We start from the raw sequence: 22,242 nt of genomic DNA, 5'->3' as shown, positions 1-22,242 counted from the left end.
TGGAAGGAAGAAAGACTTACAAGGCTGTACATTAGTGGATAAAGACCTAGAAACCAAAGATGTACCTTAAGCACAAACTTTTGGCCAAATGCATCAGCAAAGCTCAAGACTCAGTGGAAAGATCCTGGAAGAAACAGGAGACATCGCAGCACATGTGACTGGAGTGCAGATTCTGGAAGGAAAACAAAGACTGTCCCAGATAAGGGGTTGGTTACCACCAATATCCTAATTAAAGAGGGCATTTATCTAATATTGACTATATGCCAGGTGCTATGCTAGTGCTCTACATACTCGATCCATACTTACTTACTCTAACCTGATCCAAGACAGCCCTTTAAGATCACTACTGTTATTATCTTAATTGTATTGATAAAGATAGCAAGACTCAGAGAAATAAAGTAACTGCCAGAGCTCAAATGCACGTCTGTGTAACTCACTTTGCTCGTGACCACTAAGCTCCACTACTTCCTTAGCAGGGAGGAACAAGAAGCTGATAGCAGAATCCATCACCAATCCTTTATGATCTATTGATCATATGATCTATTGTTGTAGTTATAGTACACTGTATGTAACTGCAAGTCATGCAATATGGTTTTTATTCCACACAGTGCATTCACCTACTAACAAAAAAGCCCTATGTCCTTTCATAAACTATAACTGCAAAACAATACCTGCAATACTCTTAGAGGTAAAAGACAAACAAAAGTTTCATCCAGTAACTGGAAACCATAAAAATCAGGACACTGCTTATTTCCAAGAGTATCAGCTAGAAATGCTAGAACTGAGAAATGCAAAAATGAAAATTAAGGGTCCCAAAGGTATGATTTATCATCAATGAAAGAATGGAAGATATGGGAGAAAGATGCTTAAATATATAGGTTTAATATGCATTTAATTGGAGTCCTAGAAAGAAAGGAGAGAAAGAAAAGGCAGAGGTTATCAATTATTTCATTGATACCGAGATGCATATTTTTTTCACATTTTATCTTTTCTGAAATCAGGATGTGTTTTACTTTCATTGAAGCTGGACAGCAGCTATCAATTATCATTGCCCATGCATGTGAATATCAAAAGTGAAAACATCAAAACTTTCAGAACAGGGGTCAGTGGCTTGGAGGAAAATCCTGGAGACAATAGTGGAGCACTCTTTTCACCTACTAGGAAACAAAATAGTTATGGAGGAGGGGTGAAGGAGATTGATCAGACATGTTTAACAACATTTTCCAAGGACAAGTCAGTAGTAGGTTAGTTCGACATAATTTCAAAGCCAGATTAAGAGCCCATCACTGATCTGATGGCTTTTAGTTCCTTTATGGAATCTTTGAGGAAATGCTGTACACAGACAGCTACCAAAAAGTGATTCAGAAGATGTGGATTCTTCATAGGAAGAAGTTTTAGGAATATCTGTGTAGGTAATTTATTTTGCTTTTATTTAATTGGGCATGGGTTTATTTTTCCTATTCTTGGTTACATAAATTAATGGTATAAGTTATAACTAATGGTGTCATGAACATGATGAAATATACTAGTTAAAGAGAACAATTAAAAATTCTCCTTGAAAATTTCCCTAACTGATAAAATGCACAGATTCAAGATGTTCAGTGACTTCTATACAGGATTGAAAAATAAAAAAAGAAAAGGAAATGAAAAAACTACACTCACATATAGAAAAATTGTAGAAAGCCAAAGATAAAGAGAAAATCTTAACAGCATCCAGAGAAGAAAAGAAGATTATTTTTAAAAGAGCAGTAGGATAGACATTGAATTCTGAGCTAAAATTGAAACCAATGGAATGAAGTCATTAATGTACTTAAAGAAAAGACTTGGCAACCCAGGATTCTATAACTAGATAATATTCATCAAGAATAAAGTGAGGGCTTCCCTGGTGGAGCACTGGTTAAGAGTCCGCCTGCAGATGCAGGGGACACGGGTTCGTGCCCCAGTCCGGGAAGATCCCACATGCTGCGGAGTGGCTAGGCCCGTGAGCCAGGGCTGCTGAGCCTGTGCCTCCGGAGCCTGTGCTCTGCAACGGGAGAGGCCACAACAATGAGAGGCCCGCATACCGCAAAAAGAAAAAAAAAAAAAAGAATAAAGTGACATGGGTGAAGTTGATCAAAAGGTAAAAACTTCCAGTTAGGGCTTCCCTGGTGGCTCAGTGGTTGAGGGTCTGCCTGCCGATGCAGGGGACATGGGTTCGTGCCCCAGTCTGGGAAGATCCCACATGCCGCGGAGCAGCTGGGCCCGTGAGCCACAGCTGCTGAGCCTGTGCATCCGGAGTCTGTGCTCCGCAATGGGAGAGGCCACAACGGTGAGAGGCCTGCATACCTCAAAAAACCAAAACAAAACAACAAACAAACAAACAAACAAAACTTCTAGTTATAAGATAAATAAGTTCTCAAGAGATGTAATGTACAGCATGGTGACTATAGTTAACAATACTATGTTGTATATTTGAAAGTTGCTAAGAGAGTAGATCTTAAAAGTTCTCATCACAAGAAAAAAAATGTAACTATGGGTGGTGATGGATGTTACCTAAATGTATACATATATATACCACTATATATATAAGTAAAATCATTATGTTGTACACCTAAAATACTACAATGTTATATGTTAATTATATCTCAATTAAAAAACAAAAGAATAAAAGTGAAATAAGACAGTCCCAGGTAAATAAAAACTCACAGAATTCACAAAAGGAACTGGACTAAAGGGGGGTTTTCAGGCCAAAATAAAAGTCCATTGGGAGGAGTCAAGATGGTGGTGTGGAAAGACATGGAGTTACTGTCTCCCTACAACTAGGGCACCTGCTGGCCACTGGTGGGGGGGTGGACTCAGACCCCCAAGGAGATGGGAGGAACCCCAGAGTGAACCACCACACCACAAGGCTTGTGGGATCTTGATTCACAAACCCGGGGTCGGGCAGAAGCTCTTGCGGTGGGAGCTCCGAGTCTGATCCACTGGACTAACAGAGAACCTCAGAGGCCAGAGAATATTCATCGGAGTGAGGTCTCACAGAGTTCTTCATCTCAACATCAAGACCCAGCTCTACCCAATAGCCTACAAACTCCAGTGTTGGAAGCCTCAGGTCAAACAACCAGTAAAACAGGAACACAATTCCACTCATTAAAAAAAAAAAAAAAAAATTAGGGCCTCCCTGGTGGCGCAGTGGTTGAGAGTCCGCCTGCCGATGCAGGGGATACGGGTTCGTGCCCCGGTCTGGGAGGATCCCATATGCCGCGGAGCGGCTGGGCCCGTGAGCCATGGCCGCTGGGCCTGCGCGTCCGGAGCCTGTGCTCCGCAACGGGAGAGGCCACAACAGTGAGAGGCCCGCATACCGCAAAAAGAAAAAAAAAAAAAAAAAAAAAAAAAAAAAAAAAAAAATTAGACGGCAAAAAAAAAAAAAAAAGTCACAGATGAAGGAGCAAGGTAAAAACCTACAAGACCAAATAAATGAAGAGGAAATAGGCAACCTACCTGAAAAATAATTCAGAGTAATGATAGTAAAGATGATCCAGAATCTTGGAAATAGAATGGAAGCACGGATTGAGAAAATACAAGAAATGTTTAACAAAGATCTAGAAGAACTAAAGAACAAACAAACAGAGATGAACAACACAATAACTGAAATGAAAAATACACTAGAAGGAATCAATAACAGAATAATGGAGTCAGAAGAACGAATAAGTGAGCTGGAAGACAAATGGTGGAAATAACTTCCGAGCAGCAGAATAAAGAAAAAAGAATGAAAAGAATTTAAGATAATCTCAGAGACTGCTGGGACAACACTAAACACACCAACATTCAAATTATAGGGGTCCCAGAAGAAGAAGAGAAAAAGAAAGGGTCTGAGAAAATATTTGAAGATATTATAGTGGAGAACTTCCCTAACATGGGAAAGGAAGTAGTCAATCAGGTCCAGGAAGCAGAGAGAATCCCATACAGAATACATCCAAGGAGAAACACACCATGACATGTATTAATCAAACTAACAAAAATTAAATTCAAAGAAAAAATATTAAAAGCAGCAAGGGAAAAACAAAAAATAACATACAAAGGGATCCCCATAAGGTTACCAGCTGATTTTTCAGTGGAAACTCTGCAGGTCAGAAGGGAGTGGCAGGATATAATTAAAGTAATGAAAGAGAAAAAGCTACAGCCAAGATTACTCTACCCAGCAAGGATCTCATTCAGATTAGATGGAGAAGTCAAAAGCTTTTCAGACAAACAAAAGCTAAGAGAATTCAGCACCACCAAAGCAGCTTTACAACAAATGCTAAAGAAACTTCTCTAATCGGGAAACACAAGAGAAGAAAAAGACCCACAAAAACAAAACAATGAGGAAAATGGTAATAGAAACATACATATTGATAATAACCTTGAAAGTAAATAGATTAAATGCCGTAACCAAAAGACACAGAATGGATACAAAAACAAGACCCGTATATCTGCTGTCTACAAGAGACCCACTTCAGACCTAGGGACACATACAGACTGAAAGTGAAGGGATGGAAAAAGATATTCCATGCAAATGGAAATAAAAAGAAAGCTGGAGTAGATAAAGTAGACTTTAAAATAAAGACTGTTACAAGAGAAAAGGAGGGACACTACATAATGATCAAAGGATAAATCCAAGAAGAAGATATAACAATTATAAATGTTTATGCACCCAACATAGTAGCACCTCAATACATAAGGCAAATGCTAACAACCATGAAAGGAGAAATCAACAGTAACACAATAATAGTAGGGGACTTTAACACCATAATTTCAACAATGGACGGATCATCCAAACAGAAAATAAATAAAGAAACACAAGCTTTAAATGACACAATAGATCAGATAGATCTAATTGACATTTATAGAACATTCCACCCAAAAGTGGCAGAATATACTTTCTTCTCAAGTGCACATGGAACATTCTCCAGGATAGATCATATCTTGGGTCACAAATCAAGCCTCGGAAAATTTAAGAAAATTGAAATTGTATCAGGCGTCTTTTCTGACCATAACGCTATGAGATTGGAAATCAATTACAGGAAAAAAAAACTGTAAAAAACACAAATACATGAAGGCTAAATAGTGCACTACTAAATAACCAAGAGATCATGGAAAAAATCAAAGAAGAAATAAAAAAAAATACATAGAAACAAATGACAATGAAAACATGATGACCCAAAACCTATGGGATGTAGCAAAAGCAGTTCTAAGATGGAAGTTTACAGCAATTCAATCTCACCTCAAGAAACAAGAAAAATCTCAAATAAACAATCTAACCCTACACATAAAACAACTAGACAAAGAAGAACAAAGAAAACCCAAAGTCAGTAGAAGGAAAGAAATCATATAGATCAGAGCAGAAATAAATGAAAGAGAAACGAAGAAAACCATAGCAAAGATCAATAAAACTAAAACTTGGTTCTTTGAGAAGATAAACAAAATTGATAAACCCTTAGCCAGACTCATGAAGAAAAAAAAGGGAGAGGATGCAAATCAATAAGATTAGAAATGAAAAAGGAGAAATCACAACTGACACTGCAGAAATACAAAGGATTATAACAGACTACTACAAACAACTAAATGACAATAAAATGGACAACCACAAAGAAATGGACAAATTCTTGGAAAGGTGCAATTTTCCAAGACTGAACCAGGAAGAATTAGAAAATATAGACAGACCTAACACAAGTAATGAAATTGAAACCATAATTAAAGATCTTCCAACAAATAAAGGTCGAGGACCAGATGGCTTCACAGGTGAATTCTATCAAACATTTAGAGAAGAGCTAACACCCATCCTTCTCAAACTCTTCCAAAAAAAATGCAGAGGGAGAAACACTCCCAAATTCATTCTATGAAGCCACCATCACCCTGACACCAAAACCAGAAAAAGATATCACAAAAAAAGAAAATTACAGACCAATATCACTGATGAACATAGATGCAAAAATCCTCAATAAAATGCTAGCAAACAGAATCCAACAGCACATTAAAAGGATCATACACCATGATCAAGTGGGATTTATCCCAGGGATGCAAGGGTTCTTCAATATATGCAAATCAATCAATGTGATACACCACATTAACAAATTAAGGAATAAAAACCATATGATCATCTCAATAGATGCAGAAAAGGCTTCTGACAAAATTCAACACCGATTTATGATAAAAACTCTCCAGAAAGTGGGCCTAGAGGGAACCTACCTCAACATAATAAAGGCCATATATGACAAACCCACAGCCAACATTGTTCTCAATGGTGAAAAACTTAAAGTATTTCCACTAGGATCAGGAAAAAGACAAGGATGTCCACTCTCATCACTTTTATTCAACATAGTTTTGGAAGTCCTAGCCACAGCAATCAGAGAAGAAAAAGAAATAAAAGGAATACAAATTGGAAAAGAAGAAGTAAAACTGTCACCTATGACTTGATACTATACCTAGAAAATCCTAAATATGCCACCAGAAAACTACTAGAACTAATCAATGAATTTGGTAAGGTTGCAGGACACAAAATTAATGCACAGAAATCTCTGGCATTCCTATACACCAACAATGAAAAATCAGCAAGAGAAATTAAGGAAACACTCCCATTTACCATTGCAACAAAAAGAATAAAATACCTAGGAATAAACCTGCCTAAGGAGGCGAAAGACTTGTACTCAGAAAATTATAAAACACTGATGAAAGAAATCAAAGATGATATAAACAGATGGAGAAATATACCATGTTCTTGGATTGGAAGAATCAATATTGTGAAAGTGACTATACTACCCAAAGCAATCTACAGATTCATTGCAATCCTTATCAAACTACCAATGACATTCTTCACAGAATTAGAACAAAAAATCTTACAATTTGTATAGAAACACAAAAGACCCCGAATAGCCAAAGCAACCTTGAGAAAGAAAAACAGAGTTGGAGGAATCAGGCTTCCTGACTTCAAAGCATACCACAAAACTACAGTAATCAAGGCAGTATGGTACTGGCACAAAAACAGAAATATAGATCAACTGTACAGGATAGAATGCTCAGAGATAAACCCACGCACATTTGGGCATCTAATTTATGACAAAGGAGGCAAGAACTTACAACGGAGAAAAGACAGCCTCTTCAATAAGTGGTGCTGGGAAAACTGGACAGCTTCATGTAAAAGAATGAAATTAGAACACTCCCTAACACCATATACAAAAATAAACTCCAAATGTATTAAAGACTTAAATGTAAGACCAGACACTATAAAACGAAGCATAGGAAAAAAACTGTCTGACATAAACCACAGCAAGATCTTTTATCGATCCACCTCCTAGAGTAACAGAAATAAAAACAAAAATAGGGCCTCCCTGGTGGCGCAGTGGTTGAGAGTCCGCCTGCCGATGCAGGGGATATGGGGTTCATGCCCCGGTCCGGGAGGATCCCATATGCCGCGGAGCGGCTGGGCCCGTGAGCCATGGCCGCTGAGCCTGCGCATCCGGAGCCTGTGCTCCACAACGGGAGAGGCCACAACAGTGAGAGGCCCGCATACCGCAAAAAAAAATAAAAATAAAAAATAAACAAATGGGACTTAATTAAACTTAAAAGCTTTTGCACAGCAAAGGAAACCATAAACAAGACAAAAAGACAACCCTCAGAATGGGAGAAAATATTTGCAAATGAAAAAACAGACAAAGGATTAATCTCCAAAATATACAAACAGCTCATGGAACTCAATATCAAAAAAACAAAGAATCCTGTTAAAAAATGGGCGGAAGACCTAAATAGACATTTCACCAAGGCAAACATACAGATGGCCAAGAGGCACATGAAAAGATGCTCAACATCACTAATATTAGAGAAATGCAAATCAAAACTACATTAAGGTATCACCTCACGCCAGTCAGATGGCCATTATCAAAAAAGCTAGAAGCAATACATTCTGGAAAGGGTGTGGTGAAAAGGGAACCCTCCTACACTGTCAGTGGGAATGTAGATTGATACAACCACTATGGAAATCAGTATGGAGGTTCCTTAAAAAACTAAAAATAGAACTACCATATGACCCAGCAATTCCACTAATGGGCATATATGCTGAAAAAACCATAATTCAAAAAGAGTCATGTACCACAATGTTCACTGCAGCACTATTTACAATAGCCAGGACATGGAAGCAACCTAAGTGTCCATCATCAGATGAATGGATAAAGAAGCTGTGGCACATATATACAATGGAATATTACTCAGCCATAAAAAGAAACGAAATTGAGTTATCTGTAGTGAGGTGGATGGACCTAGAGTCTGTCATACAGAATGAAGTAAGTCGGAAAGAGAAAAACAAATACCATATGCTAACACATACATATGGAACCTAAAAAAAAAAAAAGGTGCTGAAAACCTAGGGGCTTGTCAGGAATAAAGATGAAGACGTAGAGAATGGACTCGATGACATGGGGTGGGAGGGCGAAGCTGGGGTTAAGTGAGAGTAGCATCGACATATATACACTACTGAATGTAAAATAGTTGGCTGGTGGGAAGCAGCAGCATAGCACAGGGAGATCAGCTCTGTGCTTTGTGATGACTTAGAGAGGTGGGATAGGGGGGATGGGAGGGAGGAGATATGGGGACATGTGTATGCATACTGCTGATTCGCTTTGTTGTGCAACAGAAACTAACGCAGTATTGTGAAGCAATTATACTCCAATAAAGACATATTAAAAAAAAGAAGAAGAAGAGTCCATCAAGGGACCAAGAAGATAAAGGAGGAATAAAAATCAACCAAAATGTAAAATGATGAGAGTAAATCCAAGTAAACATTGTATGCAATGATAATTTTGTTTGCAAGTTAACATATAGGACAAATTCATATATAAAGCAAAAGCATGTAAGTCAGGAAAGCCTAAAAAGAGTGTGTGATGATCTTTGTTTTGCCTGGGAGGAGGTAAAAATACCAAGCCATTAGACTTTAGTAAGTCAGTGATGCATGCTGTAATTTCTATTGTAATCACTAAATAGTAAAATAATCCATACTTACAAACTAACAGAGAAAAATGTAATAAATACAACCCCAAAGAAGGCAACCACGAGGGAAAGAGGAAGTATAGAACAAGCAAGACAAAGAGAAGGCAAATATTAGATTGATCCAGATAAAATTGTTGGGTTGTAGGAAAAAATGGTCAAATATTGGTGATTTCATATAACTCAACCTATGTGAGATAACATATTTACATCCAAATGTATAGGAAATAATGATAACATTGTTATCAGACTTCACATTGTTAACACTGCATGAACCAGTAAAGCAAAGTCTTCAAAGTTCTGGGTGTAAAGGATACTGAGTATAGAATTCTATATTCAGCCAAACTAGTAATCAGTACTAAGAGCCAAGGTGAGATATTTTTAGATAAGGAAGAACTCAGAAAGTTTACTGTCCATACACGTTTTATTTAAAAATTTACTCAAGAGGATACAGTTGCAAAAAAAAAAAACAAACATATCCAAGTAAATAGACCAACATTAAACACTGTAAATAGAGTATATAATATATAGTCTATTTACAGTATATAAACAGAGAAGTAAAGGAAGAGCTAGAAAGAAATTAAGAGAAGCTGCTTGGAAGATTCTTTGTCAAAGGGCAGTCTTCATATAGACTATAGCTTCTCAACAGGGGAATATGTTGTTCCCTGGGAAAATTTGGCAATGTCTGGGAACATTTTTGGTTTTTACAACTGGATAGGGATGGCTACTGGCATCAAATGTGTAGAGGCCAGGAATGCTGCTCAACATCCTATCTCATACAGGACAGCCCTCTGTAACAGAAAATAATCTGGCTCCAAATGCCAATAGTGCCCCAAATGTTAATAGTGTAAACTCTGATGTCGAGTATTACATTTCCTTCAACTTGGATCAAGTCATACTTAGTTCTGTATGGATGCCATCTACATAATTATGCTAATAATATTGCGACTCCTTAGGAGGATTATGTAAAAGAACAGAACATTATTCTATAATAATATAATTAAGAAAAATTGATGGTGGAGGAAGAAAAGATGGAAGGATGTACACATTACAAATCACCTGGGAATCTTGTTAAAATACAGATTTTGATACAGGAGGTCTGGGGTGAGGTCTGAGATTTTTGCATTTCAAACAAGCTCCCAGGTTTTTTTCTCCCTAGAAACATTTAATATTTTCTTTCTATTCTTTGTGTTTTGAGATTTCCCCAGAAAAACCTCCACAACAATAACTTACTGATCATTTATTTTACGTTTACTATCATTATTTTATTTGAAAACAACTGTTACCAAATGTGTACCATTACAGCCCCCTTTGCCAGTTTTAAATAACTAGAAAGCAAGCAAGCAATAACATTTAAACAAGTCTCACCATAGTACCTTCTTTATGGTGGCTTTCTTTTCTCTTTCAAAGAGGAGTGAGAGCTTTTTGACTTCTTTGTATTTTGATTTTATATTTATCCTCTCTCTGGTCTGAATTCCTGTAAAGTCAGAGTTTTATTCACATGGGGGTGTTGATGTTAAGACATTTACTCATGTATTAATTTCACATTTCGTGATCACTTGCTGGGTGCCCCATTCTATTAAGGGCTGCAAACAAAACTGTAAATAAGCCATACAGTCTGGTTGGAGTATTTCTGGGAAAGCTTTTGTCTTCTTGAGAAAAAGAGAGATACAACTGGGGAAACCTTGTACTTTCCTTTTTTTTCCTGCCTTGAATACAGATAGAGATAAGAATGACCTAGAGGACTTCAGGGAAAACATTCCTGAGCATTGTCAGGATGCTGAACAAACATCAGCAATTAGTCACCTCCAGATCTGTAGTATGAGAAAAGTCAGTCCTCACTTCATAAGCTACTGTAGCTGGGCATTCTTTTCCTTGCAGCTGAAGGCATTTCTGACTCACACAACATATGCAATCACTCAGGAACGGAATGTTTCCCAGTGATGTTGTCAAGCACTTGTAATAATGGTTAATGATACTGCACAAGATTTTAGATTAAGTATAAGTGGTAAAATGGGAGCAAGAGATACAGCTTCATTGCTTGCAAGAACAGAACTAGAACCAATGGTCCAAAGTTTCAGTGGGTCAGATTTGGATTCAACATAAATTAGAACTTTCTAATACAGCATTCCATTAATGGAGTGTGCTATCTTGCAGAGATTAATCTCCTATCCATTAAAATTTTCAGGAGGAGGCAGAAACACCATAGAATGGATTCCAGAACTGCATGGAAGGACAGATGAGAAACTACTGATATCCCCTCTTACTCCAAGGTTCTAATATCAATTTTCAACAATGAGTGTCAAAATCAAAAAGGCTTTAAATCATAAACTTTAAAAAAAATGGTTAAATTTCAAATTCAAATAACCAGAGCACCCCATTTCCTCAATTCTGATTGAAATTACACTGGACAGTTAGAGATCACTGTAATTTCATCTGATTCCTATTCATAAAAATGAAACATTTTATTTACATATAAAAATGTGATTTTTTTCTTTCTTCTATGAGTTAATAGACATAGGAAAATGAAACTATAGTACAGAACCTAGACTTTTAAGCATACTGAAAGGGTAAACATACACAGGATTAATAAAAGCTGTCTAATAGATGTGTAGTATGCGTTTCAATTCAGCAAAAGAAAAGAATTCTTTACTTTTGGCTAAAAATACCCTGTAAACAATTACAGTTATAACTCTAGGTGATTATTTAATAATCTTGACATTACAGGAAAGTTCAACATGTTAAGATGTGATTTTTAAAAATTTCAACCAAAGTTATTAAACAACTCAATGTTTAGGGCTAAAATGAGAGCCTTGCCAAGAATGGCATAGCCACATGTCCCACTGCCCAGAGGGGAGAAATGGCATACACCTCTCAAGGTGTATGACTCACTCACCACCTAAGAGATATAGAACATACGACCCAGGCCACTCTGGAGAAGTCAGAACATATTTTAAAATTTAGTTGTAAGAAATAAATCACTTTACTTTTATTGCTGGTGAAAAAAAAATCACTGTGCCATTTGTACAGCATTGGACTTGTGTTCCCCTAAATTAAGCAGCTTGCTTTGCCCTGGGAAATGCCAAACATGAACCATAGTAGGGCCTCCCATTGGATTTCTTGAACACAGGAAAACATAGGATCAGGTACTGTGTTAGGTGTTGAGATGAAAGGGGGAACAAAAAGGACAAGATTTCACAGGGCTTATAGTCTTGTTGTTGTGAACATCGCATGACTAACATGTGATGGAATATTAAACGCTGATTTATTCTTTTTAAGTGAAATAACTTCTTTCTTGTTTTTCACACTCTAAATAGAAACAGCTCACTCCCAAGAAAGGTAAGCTTATTTACAAATAAGCCAATAGGTTCTGCCCAACATTTATCGCTATACAAACCTATTAGACTATTGGCTCTGATTTTAGTTAAGTAAAATAAACATAAATGACATTTCTGAACCTTATGTGTATAGGTTAATCTTATAATACCAAATCTAAGGTTTCAAAGTCTAATTGCTGCATGAATATTTACAGTGGGTATTTTTCTACTCAGCTTTTTGTTTTCATCTAAAGTGTATATAGTTTCATGTTTGCATTAGTGATTTCTTTTCATTTACTTTAACTTTTCAACCAGTTATGAATGCTTCTTACTATACACCTGTGGACATGCTGATTGGCCCTTTCACAAATAGACATGTTTGAATACAAAAGATCCTTTTTTGCTACATGTCTGCTAATGCTACAACTGACCTCATCAATATAGTAGTCTGAAGAATTGTTTATTCAGGAATAGGTTTTCTTCCTTCCCCAACCCTAGCATTTTTCTTTCTAATGACACTTCTAATTGAAAAATATTCTAAATCCAAGCCACTTGCATTGCTGAGTCATGCTAAGTTGTGCAATATTATGTTTATTTCCATCTGGCATTAGATAATATGATAGGATCTAGAATCTTGAATTTTTATTTAAATATGTTTCAGATATAGATATGTTTCAAGGTATCATGAAACTACCTACAATTCAGGATTTATCTTGCAAATGTGTTCTATACATAGCTTTTGTGATGGTCACTAAAAAGTGAACAACTATAACATTTTTCATTGTACCAAATGTGCTTTTATTATCCAAATGTTAAAAATTATTGCCATTCATTTGAAGAACTTGTTAAGCATCTAAAATTTTGTACCAGTAAGTATCTGGAATATGCCTTGAAGCAACTTCTGTTTACAGACAAGGTCTGTAAGATATCCAAATACCACTGTGATGTGTTTACAGTTTATACAAGAATGAAATATCAAGTCCTTTTGGGTGCATATTTCTAAATGAGCATTAAATGAATTGGGAAAAAAACTAGAAAATTTTCATGTCTGGTGCATGCCAAGTGAATGATTGCATTCATCTTCCCTTTGCAGCTTGCTTTTGGTTAATGAGGAACTCTCTCTAATGGTCATTAAGGTCATTGCTGGAAATTAGTTTACTTTTGTAAATGGATTTCACCTGGAGATGCCATTTCTCTGCAGTCAACTGTATCATCTTGGGACTATGAGCAATGATGCTGAACTACTGACAGATGGAGAATTTTGAAATGAGTTCCAACTAATTCTGACAGCCATCACTTCCCACCACCCTTAGTTAAAAATTAACTTTCAATAGTGGGAAAGAAAGATGATGAAACTTACCCAATACCTACAAAAGATGCTTAATATCACGAATTGTTATCCATTATTTCTTTTTTTGGGAGGGAGAATGAGTCGATCTAGGGAGTTATGATGACTACTAAATAAAACCAAAAGTTCATTACACTATATCTCCTACAAAATTAAACTTACAGTCATAAGGAAGCAGTCTCCCAGGGAAAATCATTGTTACAGGAATCAAAAAGTATTGTGTTGGTCAAAAAGAAGCACTAAAATTCACCTGCAAGGTTTGTCTAGTTCAATTAATTCTTAAGGCTTGTCTTTAAACTTTCCATGAAATGGAGAATAGCAACAGTACATTTCTTCAAGAGTCAAGATCATCCAAGTATTTAAAGTATTATTATTATTTAAGATAATACCTTTGACTGGCTGGGTACCACAAAGAGCTAATAATCTTGGTCACTGCTTCAAAACAGAAAAGGTAAGCAAGAGGGAGGCCTCTTTCATTATAGACTCTGAAAGCAAGAGCTAGAATCATGGACTTTGGGCCTTCAGTAGTGTAAGCACCCAACTGCTTGAATGATTTATATTCTAGTGGGAAAGTTTCAGGATGGCTTTACCCAATTAACAGCAAAAGAAATGAGTTTGGCAGATGCATTAGCTTGGAGTTAAACACTGATTTTGGAAAAATCCACATGAAAGATGCCCAAAATATATAGGCCTATGTTACTAGAATTACTGATGGATGTTCTACCTTTTCCCAGCATGCATATCTCTTTTTGACATCTTATATCCCCCTCTGGCTTTGCTGCTCTTGTGCCAGTGATGGCCAGACAGAGAAATGCAAGCTCTGTTGATGCTAATACTTGGCTTTTTTTCTTTTGGAAAAGATGGAAGGATGTTTATGAGGGAAAGTTAATGGAATTCTATGAGATAAACAGGTAAAGAACAGGAATGTAAAAATTGTACATTTCAGTAATAACAATGTAAAAAATGTGGCAGCACTGATCATTCTAATAAAGGTGAGTAAGTGTGTTTGAAATGGGGATGGAAACTTGAGGATAGATGGAATTGAATAATGTAGTTATGGGTCACCTGTGCATGGGGAGTGATCTAATTCAGAAATTCAGAGGACCATGTATGAAGTTTTGGTGTATATTTATATGTATATGAAAGGAGGAAAGAAGGGATAGAGCGAACATGAACAGATTAGAGTTTAAGTAATCACTCTGATATAATAAAAAAGAAATTTCAGGTTAATAATGGAAAGAACTTAAATGTGGCCATATCTTTGAGAAGTCGTATAGTACAAATAAGCATTTTACATTGGGAGTTTGGGAAAAACTAATCCCTCACATCTCTTCTCCTCTGGGTTCAAAACCAACTGAGAAGTAGATATGAGATCCGGATGGGAGTACTAAGAGTATAGAGCTTTTCACTACTTCTCTCCAAGTTCAGATCTTGGAATTCTTATCCAGTCAACCCCATGAAGGAACATGGCTTACCCAATGCTCTTTGAATGCAAATGAGGAAGAAAGAAAAGGCTGAGAGGACAGTGAGGCTCTTGGCTTGTGTCCTGACCCTGGCTGTTTACTGCGTGGAACTAAAATATGAGAAAACACAGGCCACGAGAAGGCAAGAGAATGTAGCAAGAGGCCAGGCTCTACATGAAGTAGAATAGTACCATTCTACACTTTAATCCAGACCAGTAGAACAATGTGGAACAATGGATGTTGGGAATTTACTATCCCAGATTAGATAGGTCACTTCTCTTAGGGGAGAAAAAATAAGAACGTGGAGAAAGAGTTTCTCTATTTCCTCTCAGAGAGAGTAAATGTTGGATGAAGTTTCTATTTTATGAGCAAATGAAGGAATATGTAAAGACAGAGAAAATTTTTCTTCCTACTCTCTTCTGTCATTTTTCTGGTTGTATTATTCAAAACGTTTTCAGTTGCAAATGACAGAATATCAATTAAAAGTGGCTCACACACAAAAAACCTGTATGTGAATGTTTAGAGAGGTTTTATTTGTGACAGCCCCTAAATGGAAACAACCAAAATGTTCTTCAAGAAGTGAACAATTAAACAAATTATGGTATATCCACATCATGGGATACCAAATAAAAAAGGAATAAAAAGGAATGAATTATTGATACATGTATCAACTTGGATGAATTCAAGGACATTAAGCTGAGTGAGAAAAGCCAATCTCAAATGGTCATATACTGTATTATTCCATTTATATAACATTCTCAAAATAATAGAGATGGAGAACAGATTAGTGATTGCCAAGGGTGAGGGATGGCAGGTGGATGGGTGGATTTGACTAGAAATAGGTAACACCAGGGAGGTCTTTGTGGTGATAGAATAGTCCTGTATCTCAATTGCAGCGACGGTTAGATAAAAAAGCACACATGATGAAATGGCATAGAACTGTGCACACATATTGTACCAATGCCCATTTCTTGGCTTGATATTGTGCTATACTGATGTAAGAACAATTGGGGAAACACTGGGTGAAAAGTACACAGAACCTCTCTGTACTATTTTTGCAACTTCGTGTGAATCTATATCTCAAAATAAAGAGGAAAAAAAAGAAAAAGTGGTTTAAGTGAAAAAGAAAATACACTGGTTTATGGAATTGGGTAGTACAGGGGTTGAATCTACCTAGTTTTAGGCAAACCTGGATTAAGGAGCTCAAGAGGTGTCATTAGGAGCTTTCTCTCTTTCTCCTTTTCTCAGCTCTGCTTACTTTTCTGTGTTGACTTCATTCTGCAGACAGCTTTCTCCATGAAGCTGGGGAAGATGTCAGAGATCTAAGCTTACCTGATCCTAATTCCTTGTAACCCAGGAAGGAAACAAATTCTCTACCATTCATAGGGAAGACTCTGAATTTCTTTTTTAAAATTTTTATACAATTTTTAAAGGTTACACTCTATTTAGAATTATTACAAAATACTGGCTATATTCCCCGTGTTGTACAGGACATCCTTGTACTGTATCTTAACACCCAATAGTTTGTACCTCCTACTCTCCCATTCCTTCCTCATCCCCACTGGTAACCACTAGTTTGTTCTGTTTGTGAGTCTGCTTCTTTTTTGTTATATTCACTAGTTTGTTGTATTTTTCAGATTCCACAAATAAAAATTCTACAGTATTTGTCTTTCTCTGTCTGACTTACTTTACTTAGCATAATGCCCTCCAAGACCATCCATGTTGCTGGAAATGGCAAAAATTTCATTCTTTTCTATGGCTGAGTAGTATTCTATTGTATATGTATACCACATCATCTTTATCCATTCATCTGTTGATGGATACTTAGGTTGTCTCCTTATCGTGGCAATTGTAAATAATGCTGCTGTGAACATTGGCGTGCATGTATCTTTTCAAAGTAATGCTGTTTTTTTCTTTTTTTCAGATATATACCCAGAGGTGGAATTGCTGGGTCATATGGTAGTTCTATTTGTAGTTTTTTGAGAAACCTCGATACTATTTTCCACAGTGGCTGCACCAATTTACATTCCCACCAACAGTGTATGAGGGTTCCTTTTTCTCCACATCCTCGCCAACATTTGTTATTTGTGTTCTTTTTTGATGACAGCCATTCTGACAAGTGTGCGGTGATACCTCATTGTGGTTCTGATTTGCATTTCTCTGATGATTAGTGATGTTGAGCATCTTCTCATGTGCCTTTTGGCCTTCTCCATTTCCTCTTTAGAAAAATGTCTATTCAGTTCTGCCCATTTTTTAATCAGATTGTTTGTTTTTTTGATGTTGAGTTGTATGAACTGTTTATATATGTTGGATATTAATCCCTTGTTGGTCATGTCATCTGCAAATATTTTCTCCCATTCAGTAGGTTGTATTTTCCTTTCATCAATGGTTTTCCTTTGCAGTGCAAAAGCTTTCAAGTTTAATTAGGTCCCATTTGTTTATTTTTGCTTTTATTTCCTTTGCTTTAGGAGATGGGTCCAAAAAATACTGCTACGATTTACGTCAAAGAGTATTCTATGTTTTCCTCTAGGAGTTTTACAGTATCTGGTCTTACATTTAGGTCTTTAATCCCTTTTGAGTTTATTTTTGTATATGGTGTTAGAGAATGTTCTAATCTCATTATTTTACATATAGCTGTCCAGTTCTCCCAGCACCACTTATCAAAGAAGACTGGGAAAACTCTGAATTTTGGATCAGATGTCCTCTTGGAACCAATTGTTGTTATCAGGAAGATGGACTACACTGAGTGGTCATGATGGGCTGGGGGAATGTGTGTATATGTGTGTGTGTGTGTGTGTGTGTGTGTGTGTGTGTGTGCAGAGCTAGTCCATTAGGAACTCACTGAGGAAGAGTGGTTTCCCAAAGAAAAAGCGAGACTGTCTCATCAAACTCAGATTAGGTGGACCAGGCAAAACAAATGTCTGCTATATTACTAAAATGTCAGAATGACGACTCTGTGGACATGTATAAATACTGATAATCTAACTTGCAAAACATTTGAATAATTATATAGTATAATGAAGAGAGGTTACAGGTTTAAATTATATGTGTTTCAGGGAAGAAAAGTAAAGGCTAGTAAGAATGAACAAAATTTGGTAATTAACTAAAGACCTACAAGAAATATGGTTCCAAGATGTGTGGCAAAATGAATCTCAACAACACTGCAACGCAAGTGAAGTTGATAACGAAAAGTTAGACATTCACTTTGGTCTTTAAATCATACAGAGAACCAAATTTTATAGGTAAAATGATGATAGCTGAAATAGCTTAAGTTGAAGTTTTGGAAAAAAAAATAGAGGCCCTCTAACATTGATGCCAATATTTAAAAACACACACTCAAACTTGGAAAATATGTTTTACAGGCAAAAACCCCACTTGTAGTTATCTATTAAGCTCAGTGGTAGCTAGGGACTTTTTTCTCAGTTGGGGGCATTTTAGGTGGTGCTGTGTAGCACAAGACAGTAAAAAAGTTGTTGGCTGCTGGGTATGTATTTTCAGTGAGTAGATTCTCTTCAAACTGTAGGGGCAGAGCTAACTGGGGAGTCACTGGTTCAGCTGACTTGAAATTGAATAGGGAGGTGGAATGAAGGTAGATTTATTTGGAGAAAGCAAAGGAAGCAGGCAGAGAGGAGAACATATAGTAAGAACAGTCAGGTGATGATCTTTCAGGCTTAGTTCAAATAGATTAATATTTTTTACCTGATATGAAGAATTCAGGGGAGCAATGCACTTGGAATATTTTCAGGTAGCACTTTGAACTGACTGAGATTTGGGGTGGGAGTTAACCAATATTAATAATTGTTATTAGGAAGAACAGTAGGGAATAATAATTTTTAAAAAACCACGTGATTCTGAAACAGCCACATGAAGGGAGAATGGGAAAGGAATGTGTGCAGAGGGTGGTGGTATTAAAAAGGATTCCCAACATTTTATATTTGAGAGGTGGCTTGTAGAGAATAATATTCTGCAGGGATGAGAAATGAGGCTGAGGACAGCATTTTTTTCCAAAGTTGTGATCACAGAACTGTTTTCCTCTCATGTCACTAATCTTAATTATACCAAACATACATCTTTCACCTTCCATCTGTTTGAAAGTATGAGAATAAACTACTTTTTCATTCTTAATTTTTTTTTTATTATGGCTCCTGGCTTATTTTGTCTTACGTCTGCTTTAGATACACACACATGACAGAAATATCTCAGAACTAACCCTTCCTGACAACTTTTTGATAGACTAATCCCTACAGTGGCTTTTATGCAGTATCTGCCATTTGCAAAGTTTGAGTGGTTTCTTAAATGATGTTCACTCTGAGAAGTATGGACTATCTGTCAACTACTGCCTTTTGGGGGAAGTTACAGGAGAGGAAGAACTTAGTACTCTACATATACATTTCACAAACAATTGTCCTGTGCTGATTCCTGAAACACAAGGTTGTATTTTGTCTTAGTGTCCAAGTTGTGTTTTCAGACTTTGATTATAGAGTTTTAATGCAAAAACATTCAGAATATAAATCAGTGATTTTATAATATATCTTGAGTAGTTGTCAACAACTTATGAGCAAGTTGTGAATATGCAACAATACTATATGATATTTTGATTGCAAAAGACACATAAAATTGTCCTTGAAAAATCAATCCATAGGATTTGTGAATGCCTTCAGTGATATTAAAGACTGCTACTAATATTTTACTAATAATACTTTAAATTGTTTTTGTTTTTGATATAAACAATACGAGCTAAACATAAGTTAATTATAACTATAAAATGCATTGAATAAATCTTTCTACCAAATCACAGATAACCATGGGAGGGGAATTTGTTTTCTGTGGCAGATGCTTTTTGTATAGTTATCTATCTATCTATCAAGGGGAATTTGTTTTCTGTGGCAGATGCTTTTTGTATAGTTTATCTATCTATCTATCTATCTATCTATCTATCTATCTATCTATCTATCTATGCAGAGTATTAGCCCCACTGTAGATGAAGGCAGTATATCAACTAGGGGTAACAGCAACTCTTTTGTACCAAGCTGACTTCCAAGTCCCAACTCTGCTACTGTGATCTTTGGCAAAGTAACTTTTCTAAGTGTCATCTTCTTCTTTTCTAAGTAGAAGAATAAATACATTTTGTCTATAAAACATCATGTGAAATAACTGTGGCTAGGAGATTGGAAATGCAAAATATTTTGTTTAAGAAAAGCAATATAATATACATGGTGTACTTATATAACAACACCTATGGGGTCTGAGGCAACACCTCATAATCAGACATTAATTTCTGCAGTATGAACTTTCTTAGTATGAACTTTAAATGTTCATACTAGATGGGATAAATAAAGATCATCAATAGTCTCACATTAGTGGACGTAAGATTTTATGGCCAAAAATTACGAAAACAAAAAACTTCTGATTTTCAAAATTTGTGAATTTTTAGAATTGTAAATGAGGGACTGTGAGTCTGTAACATCTATTTTAAAGGCTTGTGGTGAGGAATAAATGAAAAATGCATTTAAAGCGATTATCACATGATAAGAGCCCCCAAAAGTAAGATTATTATTAAGAGCTATTGACTGATGGCTCCTTCACAAATGATGGGACACTATATAAGGCCTGTGACTGGAAGTCTCTCTCAAGGCAAGGTTAAAATGTCTGATCTGATTCTAGAACTTGCATCTCCACTAATACCAAAGCTCCAATTGAGCAGTTATCTTAGATATCCAAGTTATTCAAATGTGACAGAACCAAAGGATAATTTAAAATAAAATACATTTTTTATGAATACTAATCCAGTTTTAGATTATTAAGCAAAAATTCAATATTTATAGTTAGTTCTGCTATAACTATTTTGAAAACATGATTTTGCTCCAACATCATTTATTATATCAGGGAACAATTTGAGCATAATGTGCATTTTGCATTTGTTTATGAGAGATTTCATCCAAATGAAACATTAGGTGAACACAGAAAACTGCACGTAGGTGAACCAAGCCATGGAGGTGTGCACAAAACACACACAACTCTCAGGAACAATGTGCCACAGCCATCCATATCTGGTGTTACAAATTTCTACCTGATTCAGATCACCGACTGGCCTGTCATCATTTCATTTTAACCCACATGCTGCAACTCTCCTACACCCGCTTCCATGAGCAAACTTCACTTCATTTTCAAGGCAAAGTGCCATAATTAGAGTAGTATTTATGCATTTATTAATGCTTCACATGTAAAACGGGGCTGTTTATATTAGGTTTCGGTCTTTCTTTTACTGTGCCAATGACAAAGCTTTTGAGTGTTGTGCCCCTAACCCCATTTGCCCCATAAGCCCTGTGGTTTCATTGCACAATTAGGCATAGCTCAGTGATTTTTAGGAACACATATGCCCTGTTATAGCAGAGCTAACTGTCGTTCATCATACCTGGTGTGTACTGTACCTACCTTTTGGCATGTAAACAAAGTTAATACAATATCCAGGCACATAAGAACAAGTACTCCCACTAATTTACAAAAGTAGGAAAGCATAATATAAACTTACTTTTTAATATGTTATTCTACAAAAACCAAACTTTGTTTTAAGTAAGTCTTAAATTTAGTAAAAGTGAAAGAGAAAGACTGGTGGAGTTAGTATTAGTGTGTGGAAAGTGGTTGCTCCAAACTGGCACATAACTCTCTTGAGCTAAACCCCTACCATCATAACTCTATTCTATTCTCTAATCCTCTGTTGATTTTTTTTTAACATCTTTATTGGACTATAATTACTTTACAATGGTGTGTCAGTTTCTGCCTTATAACAAAGTGAATCAGCTATACATATACATATGTTCCCCTATCTCTTCCCTCTTGCGTCTCCCTCCCACCCTTCCTATCCCACCCCTCTGGTCACAAGGCACGAGTTGATCTCCCCGCGCTATGCGGCTGCTTCCCACCAGCTATCTATTTTACGTTTGGTAGTGTATATATGTCCATGACACTCTCTCACTCCGTCACAGCTTACCCTCCCCCCTCCCCATATTCTCAAGTCCATTCTCTAGTAGGTCTGTGTCTTCATTCCCGTCTTGCCCCCAGGCTCTTCATGACCTTTTTTTTTTCCTTAGATTCCATATATATGTGTTAGCATACAGTATTT

General features: G+C 36.4%; 1 protein-coding gene across 3 annotated transcripts in view; it reads right to left on the bottom strand.

The window, feature by feature from the left end:
• KIF18A (kinesin family member 18A) overlaps nucleotides 1–22,242 on the bottom strand; it is a gene marked incomplete at its 3' end in the record, with an annotated part of 106,239 nt that overhangs the window by 3,368 nt on the left and 80,629 nt on the right. Inside the window, exon 18 of one of the 3 annotated variants that reach the window (XM_082628451.1) lies at nucleotides 10,385–10,468. The exons of the other annotated variants lie outside the window; for them this stretch is intronic. Of the gene's footprint in view, nucleotides 1–10,384; nucleotides 10,469–22,242 lie in introns of those variants that run through there. 3 annotated transcript variants of the gene reach the window in all.

The sequence above is a fragment of the Mesoplodon mirus genome, assembly GCF_964341445.2.
Source record: "Mesoplodon mirus genome assembly, chromosome: 7".
NCBI classification, from domain to species: Eukaryota; Metazoa; Chordata; class Mammalia; order Artiodactyla; family Ziphiidae; genus Mesoplodon; species Mesoplodon mirus.
Note: the sequence above shows the minus strand (reverse complement) of the source record. Positions and strands in the feature narration are given on the sequence as shown.